The following is a 9669-nucleotide window of genomic DNA, read 5'->3' on the forward strand; positions in this document are numbered from 1 at the left end:
AGGTCAGAACTCTATGGAGGGGGATGGTCAAGGTCTAAAGCGCCGAGAACAGTTGCTGCTGTCTTTGGAAATTCACCAGGGAGGGGGTGTGTGTGGGGAATCCGGCCATAACCACATCCAGCACCCACGAGGGAAGAAATGGCAGCACCTGCTCCTAAGTGGGTGCCGGAATCAAACGTTTGCTGACGCGTAACCCGACGCCACCACGTGATGGGGCTGCAAACTCAGCTACTTCCCTCGGTTACTAGTATACTTGCCTTCGCTGCTTATGTCAGATATGTAAGCTCTGACTTTATCACTGCAGTATTCGTCTTCAGAGTCCGAGTCAATCACCACATAGCTGAGTGAGGAGACAGGGAAAAACAAAAGAGAAACGTCAGCACCACGGTCTTCTGTTCACAGCCTTTCCTGACTCCTCTACCATGAACATGAGCACCTGGAAATGTTCTGTTGGCTTATTCCCCACAGTAACTCTGTTCCCCTTCTTCGGAACTACTCAATCGTTGTTCCTGGTTTTCCGTTTTTCATCTTCACCACGTTTAAGCTGCCAGGTTGAGGGACCTTGGCTCTCCTGTTGGTCATTCCCTCCTGAAAACTCTTTTCTGGATTTCCAAGTTACTGTTCCGTTTCGGTTCTCTTCCCGCCCTCCATCCACTCCTTCTCACTCACCACTCCTCCTCAGCTCACTCCCAGGCTTTCTCTCCACAGTGCCTTCACACCAAGCTAATCAATTCCTAAGGACTGCGTGGCCGTCAGCTCTCCGCCAGCACAAGCCATTATATCCAGCCCAACCGTGCACCTGACTTCCAGCTCCACAGTTCCAGCTTCCTACCTGGGTATCCTATGGGTAGGGCTGACTGGCAGCAAAGCTCAGGAAGAGCCTTAGCCGCTGTTTACTGATGGGGTCTGTTCCAACGGGTCGGGCAGTCATCCTGACTGTCCCCATCTGTACTCTACTGGTCGTTAAATGTCTTGAGTATCGGCCCTGCCTACGGGCCCCTCCACTTCCACACCCAAAACTGAACTCTTCCCCTTCCTCCCCAGTTCCACCCTTCCTCCAATATCCCACTATAGTAGCTTCCAGGGACTGGACCAAGACCTGTGGGCATTCCCAGCAGGCCCATTAAAACAGATTTTCTCAATGTATTTGTTCGACATCTATCTAGTGGAGGCAGGAAGAAACCAATTTTTCCATTTAAAAATGGGATATTTAAATGTATTATCAAATAAGGACTTTATTATATCAAATAAGGACTTTATTATGTATAACACTGGAAACCACTAAGAAACCACGATAAAGCATTTGAAATGTAAATGACGAACGTGATGAGCACCGGGTGACATACGGAAGTCCAACTCACTACACTGTACCCCTGAAACTAGTATTACACTGTATGTTAACTATGTTGGAATTAAAATTAAAAATTAAAAAATTACAAACAAAAAGTACTGTAGAGGCACCTGGCTGGCTCAGTCGGAGGAGCGAGCGACTCTTGATCTTGGGGTTGTAAGTTCAAGCCCCACGTTGTGTGTAGAGATCACTTAAAAAAAAAATAAAGTCTTAAAAAAGATAAAAATAAAAAATAAAAATATAGGGCAACCCTGTGGGGAGTCCTCTCACTCTTGAGAGCTTTTTCTGTCTTCACTTAATAAACTTCTATTGCTTTACTCACAAAAATAAATAAATAAAGATAAAAATAAAAGTATTGTCAAAACACAAAACTTTTTTTAAAAATTAAAGAATAAAATAAAATGTAAATGACGGTGAGGAAAATATCCTGCATCGCCTCTCTGATTGTGGTAATGTTTACACTACCATATAGCTTTGTCAAATTTCATCAAACCGTACACCTAAAAGGGTGAACTTTGCCATTATGTAAATCATACCTCAACAAACCCACTATGGTAATTCAAGGAGTCAATGTGGAAACATCAGTTAACTAACATCCTATTTTGGATTTATTCCAGTCAATTTTCTTAGCACCTCCTACAGTCTGGCACGTGGGTCTATAAGGGCCTGAAGAGTGGAGAGTGGAAATTAGAGGACGAATCAATCACAAAGACGTTCCGAGGAAGAAACTGACCAATTAGATAACGCGCCTGGCATAAAGATCTAATACATTGAATCTGGCTGTGAGATCAGATACCCCCTATGACCCTGAACATAGTGCTCAGAGAGGAAATGTGACGTTCATTCATAAAACTTCTTACCCACAACATCATTCTTCAACAAACGTCAAATTTCGCTAATTTTCCTACTCACCTCGTGTTCCCTTTCTGCCCCTTCTTTTTGGTTCCAACTAAATCAGAGAAAGAAAGAGGGTCTCAGGAAGCATCTCAAGGAGGATAAAAACCTAGTTACCCACATCTTTAACTCCCTCAAGCCCAAGTCCAGAAGTTAGGGCTGGTTAAAATCCATGGGAGACTTATATACTCCCAACCCTGCCCCATGTGAGCTAGAGAGGAAATAAAAGTCAGGAGGCCTAGCATGAAAAAGGTCAAGGTAGCAAACTGCAAAACAAGCCCAAAGAACTGTCTCTGCTCCTAACAGCAGGGAAATGGTCTTTGTCTCATCAATCTGGAGAGAGTCCCTACGGGAGACAAACCCAGGACCGGCTCACACCAGCTGTCCCAAACCACATTTCAGTCATCTCCACAAAGACAGGGTTAAGTTACGCCTTGAAACGGAAATTACTGCTTTGGGGGGACGCTACTTACAGGGCTCAAATTCTTCATCACCGCTTGAGTCCACAGTAAGAATGCAACTGCAAAAAATGAGATACACACGGTTATAAAGGAAGGCCACTAAACATAGCGTATGCAAGCCCACAGGCAGAATCTCACACGGAGACAACCACCCATCAGACTTTCTGATATGCATAAAAAGTTTTAGGGAGTTATGAAATTAAGATCACAGTAGGGGAGGTGAAGAAAAATTAGGAGCAACAAGCTGCTCAGTCTTTACTGCAGAATCGAAGACAGGGGAAGAATGTTAGTTGAGTACCATCAGCACCAGCGAGAAGCCTGTTTTGTGCCAAGTGAATTATTTCTATTTAAAGACATGAAAGTGAGGGGGCGCCTGGGAGGCTCAGTCGTTAAGCGTCTGCCTTTGGCTCAGGTCACGATCCCAGGGTCCTGGGCTCAAGTCCAGCCTCGGGCTCCCTGCTCTGCGGGGAGCCTGCTTCTCCCTCTCCCGCTCCCCCTGTTTGTGTTCCCTCTCTCGCTGTGTCTCTCTCTGTCAAATAAATAAATAAAATCTTAAAAAAAAAAAAAAAAGCGTCCAACTCTTGGTTTCGGCTCAGGGTCGTGAGATCTGGCCCATGAGTCGAGCGCCATGCTCAGTGGGGAGTCTGACGGAGATTCTCTCTCTCTCTCTCCCTCAGCTCCTTCCCATCCCCACTCTCTCTGTCTCTAAAATAACTAAATAAATCTTTAAGAAAAAGAGGAAAAGAAAGATATGAAAGTGAATTCTGAGAAAGGGGCCACACGTGAAAGGACTCGAGGATGAAGAGATTACAGCTAAAAATCAGAAGGACAAAAGAGCAAGGACACCTTTTAGGGCTTTACTGGCTTGAAGAGGGCCTATTTATTGGGACTGCTGTCTGGCTAAATGGGCAAATGCTGAAATCCATTTCTTGGGAAGCAAACGAAGGGTGATTGCCCAGCTACAGCTGCTCCCTGCAGTGAACCATGATGCTGGGACCTCTTGCTTCTCTGCCCCCCAATAATGCACCGGGCTACAATCTAGGACCTAATCACAGGTTATCTTAGCATTAGTTAGCGTGACACAGAGCTCAGAGAGGAAACCAGAAGTGCTAAAGGTGAACCTAATAGTTATAAGGATTTATGTATAAGGTCTTACATATATCAAGTTAACTCTCACCACTTCTTCAGGGCATTCATTTTAACCTTGAGGTTGGTTATTAGATTGATAATATATTGGATTGATAATATTTTTATATTGGGTTATAATATTGGATCGATAATATTTTTCAGTTTTTCAAGACACATGCTGACTCACCCCCTTGGTTCAATTTCCTGTTCATGTATCTGTCACTGTACACTGGACTTACTCAGGAGTAGACGTCAAATTTTTTCCAATTACTTAAAATTTAAATTTAATTAGTTACCATATAATGTATTATTGGTTTCAGCATCAAAATTTTTTCTTAATCAGCAAAGAAAACTCTTGCTGGGTGTAAGGTTTCCCAGGTACTGGTCAAAACGTGACCTTGGTTCTCTTTCTTTAAAGATTTTATTTATCTATATATTTGAGAGAGAGTGTGTGCGCATGGTGGGGGGGGTGGAGAGGGGCAGAGGGAGAAGAGAATCTTAAGCAGGCTCCACATTGAGCACAGAGCCCGACGTGGGGATCGATCCCAGGACCCTGAGATCATAACCTGAGCTGAAACCAAGAGCTGGAGGCTCAACTGACTGAGACACTCAGGCGCCCCTGGTAATTTTTAAAATACGGTATTTCTGCTCATCCATCTTGTAGTATTAACAAAACAACGCATCTTGGCCTGAAAAAAGGCTAGTCAGTGGCCAGGCCACCAGAGCCTACTAACTGGACTTTGGTTGATCAATGAAAACCAGTCTCCTCCCCCTTGCATTGTGCATTTCAGCCGTCCTTCTGCCTTCAAACTGTGGAAACCTCCTTCACTCTGTTAACGACCTTGTCTCATAAGTCACCGGGAAAATAAAGCCATCAGACAGGAACTGCCACGTCCTCCCACCAGGGAATCTACTGTCCTATCTGCAACTACACCCGATTCTCTTATGTCTTTACAGTTAACAATGAACACAATGTTCCTACCCCTGTCTCTGGCCAAACCCTCCCCTGCACTTTGGATCTCATCCCCCTCCCGCCTTCTCAAGGATTTTATTCCTGCAATTTTCCATTCTGTGTTGCACTATTGTCCCCTCTCTCCTGGATCATTCATTCTACTATTCTAAGACCCCAAATCCCCCAATTTTCTATTTCCAGCCTCAAACTCTTCACTGAGCTCCAACTGTTTGCGTGACCTCTTGGACATTTACTAAGCATTTGAAACGTCACATAGCCAGTAGAGAATTCTTGATTTCCTCCCTCAATCCTGTTCCTATAGGAGACTTACCAATCTCGGTCAATGGCACCACCATCCACCCAGTAACACAAACCAAAAACTTAGAGGAGTCATCCTTGATTCCTCTCTTTTTCGCTCACCTCCCACATCCAATCCATCAGCAAGACCTGTTGGCTCTACTTCTAGAATACATTCCATCTCATCTGAGACCTATGTACCTCCAAGAAAGAAAAAAAAAAACACTAGGAAGGGATGACATGCTATCAAATGTGTGATGGATCCCAATTTCGAAACTGTGGGGGAAAAGTCTCAGAATTGGGGTGCCTGGGTGGCTCAGTCAGTTAAGCTCTTAATTTCGGCTCAGGTCATGCTCTTGGGGTCGTTGAGATCGAGCCCCTGTTGGGCTCTGCGCTCAGTGGGGCGTCTGCTTGAGATTCTTTCTCTCTCCCTCTCCCTCTGCTCCTCCCCCCACTCTCTCTCTAAAATAAATATATCTTTAAAAAAAAGAACCACTTATCTCATAGGGCTACTGCGAAAAATAAGATAATGTCTGCCCTCCTACAGGATCACATACCTCTCCCACATCACAGCATTTATCACACTACACCGTAACTGCTTGCTTACATGTTTCTATCTCCCATCCCAGACAGTAAACCATACAAGGATTTGGAAGTATACCTGTTTCACACTGTTCAGTGCAAAGTCAGTACTCGACTATCTGGCTGAATAATAGAATGAACGAATCTCAAAAAGTGGTTCCGAGGACCCCTTTTATTATTTTCTACCCTCCCACTCACACCCCCGTAGAACCTTGTTTTTAAAAGACTTTGCCTACGAGATCTCACCATTTAAAGATCTCTTTAAATGTTCTCCATTTAAAAAATTACACATGACCAGTTTATGTGAGCCTTATGTGAAGGTTATGTGAGGTACAGAGTGAGCCCAAAGTAAAAACGAACACACAAAAAAACAGCATCATCTGCACTGATGAAAACACAGTGCCCAGATCTTGAAACGTTAATGGTCCCGACTTGCAGTGGGGGTGGGTGGAGAGCCTGGCCGGTCACTATCCAGCCTCAAGAGCCATCTTCCACCCAGAACTCTAGGATCTGGTCTTCGCAGCTGTAGCTTCGGGAACTGGGGTCTCTCAATGCTTCATCAAATGCTAGAGGAAGGACTCCTGTTAATCAGATTTGCAAGGGGCTAATAAAGCAGACTGCCTGTTTACTTCTCAGGAGAACTAATGCCAACCATCCACCAAGGGCACTATTTGGGGCAAGTGACTGAGGGTCAGGGAGAGAGCTTGGAATTTTACCCTCTGCATTTTTGATAACACACATTAATTTTTCAGTTGAATGCTGCAACGAGCATCTTTGTGCATTTAATTACTTTTATAAAGTGGATCTCCCCAAAGTTAATTCCCAAAAGTCAAATTCATCAAAGGTATGACCAATTTTATAGCTCCTGATACATTTGCTTAATCGTTTCCAAAGGGTTAGAGCAGTGTACAGTTCAACATTACTATAATAGGATAATTTTTTTTCATTCGCTAATTTAGTAGGTAAACAACATTGAAATTCGCATTTCTTTTTATTACTTAAGATGTGTATTTTCCAATGTTTGTTTGCTGCATTCTTTTGCTAATCCCCCCTTCCATTTTAATGACTATCAATGTTATGTTCACCAGATAGCTTTCTGAGTGATAAAGAACACTGAAAAGAGGAGTGAGGGAGAGGAACACTTTGTCCCTGTTCCTCCAAGAGTCCCACTCACCAGGAATAAACAATGTGTCTTATTTACTCTTCTAGAAAGCTCTTAAACATAAGCACATACCAGCACAAGTCAAGTGCACACATCTTTTAAAATAAATAGTATTGTGCTACATGGATTGTTCAGCCACTGGTAGTTTTTAACTTCATGTTTAACTTTAACTTGCCGTTACCAGAACAACATTTCTTACCACACTTTTTTGGATGAACCATAATCCATTCAACTACACCCTTAAGACACTTAAACTCTTTCCAAATTTGTGCTATTACAAACAATGCTGCAATGAACATCCTTGTATGTATTTCTCTGTGGACTAGTAATTAAGTCATTCATCCTTCTTCCCCAGAACTGAACAAAGACCAAATCAGCCTGTATATGTCCATATGTGATGAAATAAATGAGTTATAGGGAAAAGGGACATGGGAGAAGGGGCAAAGGAGTCAAGAACAAGTAAGAGTGAATACACAGAAAGAATGTATGACATAACCACATTTATGCATTTCAGTATATGTGAATATATATATATATACACACACACACACACACACAGAGAGAAATTAAATAAAATTGTTCTAACAGGGAAAGAAAAAGTCCTAGTAATTACTGGGTCAAAGGACATGGGCATTTACAATGTGGGTATTTCCAGATTGCCCTCCAAAAAGGTTGCACCAATTTATATTCCCACGATGGCTGTAAGAAATTGCCTGTTCTCCTACAAATTTGCCAACTCCAGTTATTACCAATTTTTTTAATCTTTGCCAATCTGATCTATGAAAAATGGTATCTCATGAAAATTTTTTTCATTTCTTCATATATAAGTAATGTAAAACTGAATAAATTTTAATGTCTATGGGTCAACTGTTCCTAAGAACTTCCTTCTGATATCTTTTGCCCAGTTTTCATGTGTGTGGTTCACCTTTTTTTAATTGTTGACCTGTAAAAGTTCTTTGTAGATTAAGAAAAATAGCCTTTTATCATGAGTAATGTGAATACTTTTCCAGTTTGTCATTTTTATACTTTTGTTTGATATCAAACTGAGCCTTCCCCCACTCCAAAATTATTAGAAACGAAATCCACCTGTTTTTTAACATTTTTAAATGATTTCCTTTTTTATTTTTAAATATTTTATCCATGTGTCATTTCTTTTGTTGTAAGGAGAGAGGAGGTAAGAATCCAATTCTTATTTTTTTCCAAATGGTTAGCCAATTATCTTCAAATTATTTGTTGATGAATCCATCTTTTCCCCACTGATTTGAAATGTCATTTTTTAATCATGAACTCAATTTTCACATTTGGGTATTTGGGTCTATTTCCAGACTCTCTGTTCTATGGTTTCTACTTTCTCCCATATTATATGCTTACACGCTTATCTGTGAAGGAGGCAATCAGGGCAGTGTTCCAGGAGAGAGAAGACTTAAGAGATGAGACAACTATCTTAAAATACCCCCTTATCACGGAGAAGAAAAACACTTCATCTGTGTACCTCTAGAGGACAGCACTGTGATCAATGGGATGGAAGTAACCTAAGTTTTAAGTTCATTAGAATGAAGAACTTTCTAGAAATTACACATGTTCAACAATGCACTGTGTTGCTTCATGAAGTTGTGTGCTCCTGGCCACTGAGAGAGACGTTATATAGAGAATTCGTGCACTGAGTAAGAGGCTGGACTCCTATATGATTCTACGATCCCTTTTACAATTCTCATTTTATGACTAACTCTGCAAACTCGAAATGAAAGAAACATACGCTTTTTGAGAAAGTCATTTTGCCAACACAAGAAGGTCTAAACTAAAAGAAAACAATTTTTCAGGTCTCACCAATCATCATCCTGGATCTTAGACTGGCCAGCTGCTTCTTCCGACATGTCCATGTCTATAGTCAAGACAAAAATATACTCTTTAAAGAAAACCAAAACCCAGAACCAACATTTCTTTTCTTTTTTCTTTTTTTAGTAGGCCCCATGCCCAGCATGGAGCCCAGTGCAGGGGGGTTTGAACTCACGACCCTGATACCAAGATCTGAGCTGAGATCAAGAGTCCAACACTTAACCAACTGAGCCACCCAGGTGCCCCCAGAACCAACATTTCTACAATCTGCATTTATCTTTTGAGCAGCTTACTCACCCTAATTTTAGGCCAAAGCTTTGCTCTGCGAAACGTATTTAAATGTTTGTTGCAGGCTTTTCCTGGATGGAGAAAACTAGAGAGACACCCTCTCCCACCATGCCCCGCAAAGGTTCTTTGCAGATCAGTCAGAAAGCCCAAAGCACATGGTGGTCACCTCAACCACCACATTATAAGATGTGCAAGGACAATCCAATCATTCATTTATTAACCCCCAGAGAAATTTTCTCCCCATTGTAAGGATTTATAATGCACTAACTCCTATTCAGTCCCTGGCCCAGGGACAGCTTCTCTCAAAAGGGATTCCCACTCCCCACATCCCTGCTGGCCCGCCACTCTCCCCACACCTGTACTCTCCCTACTCCTGCCTTAAGCCCCAGAAGTCTTCCACCTATCAGGATTTGACCCCTCTACTCCGCCACCCCTCCACCTCTCTACTCCTATTCCCAGGCAGTCTTACACAGACCAGGCCACTACATACCGCTATCCAACCTCTACTCTCCCCATCCCCCTACAGTATCCACCTCCCGCTGGTCTTACACGGGATCAGGTCACCCCCACCTCCAACCGTTCTCCACCCTCCCCCAATTCCTTTATCTCCCTATACTCGCTTTCTGCCTCAGCCTGTCTTGCATGAACATGGCCTTGAAACCTCCACTCACCCCCGCCCCCGTGCTCCCCCTTCTGGTCCCCAGGAGGCCTTACACCA

At 42.7% G+C, this 9669-nt stretch overlaps 1 long non-coding RNA gene across 1 annotated transcript; it reads right to left on the bottom strand.

Moving 5' to 3' along the window:
* Nucleotides 1-100: 100 nt before the first annotated feature.
* LOC145717961 (uncharacterized) lies at nucleotides 101-9248 on the bottom strand. The gene is made up of 4 exons (XR_014141488.1): nucleotides 8655-9248; nucleotides 2719-2765; nucleotides 2264-2300; nucleotides 101-340 (listed from the first exon to the last, which is right to left on the bottom strand). It is a non-coding gene; the product is annotated as an uncharacterized LOC145717961 (long non-coding RNA).
* Between the last annotated feature and the right edge of the window lie 421 nt (nucleotides 9249-9669).

Source organism: Leptonychotes weddellii, chromosome X, assembly GCF_054177405.1.
Source record: "Leptonychotes weddellii isolate Sample4059 chromosome X, ASM5417740v2, whole genome shotgun sequence".
Lineage (NCBI taxonomy): Eukaryota > Metazoa > Chordata > Mammalia > Carnivora > Phocidae > Leptonychotes > Leptonychotes weddellii.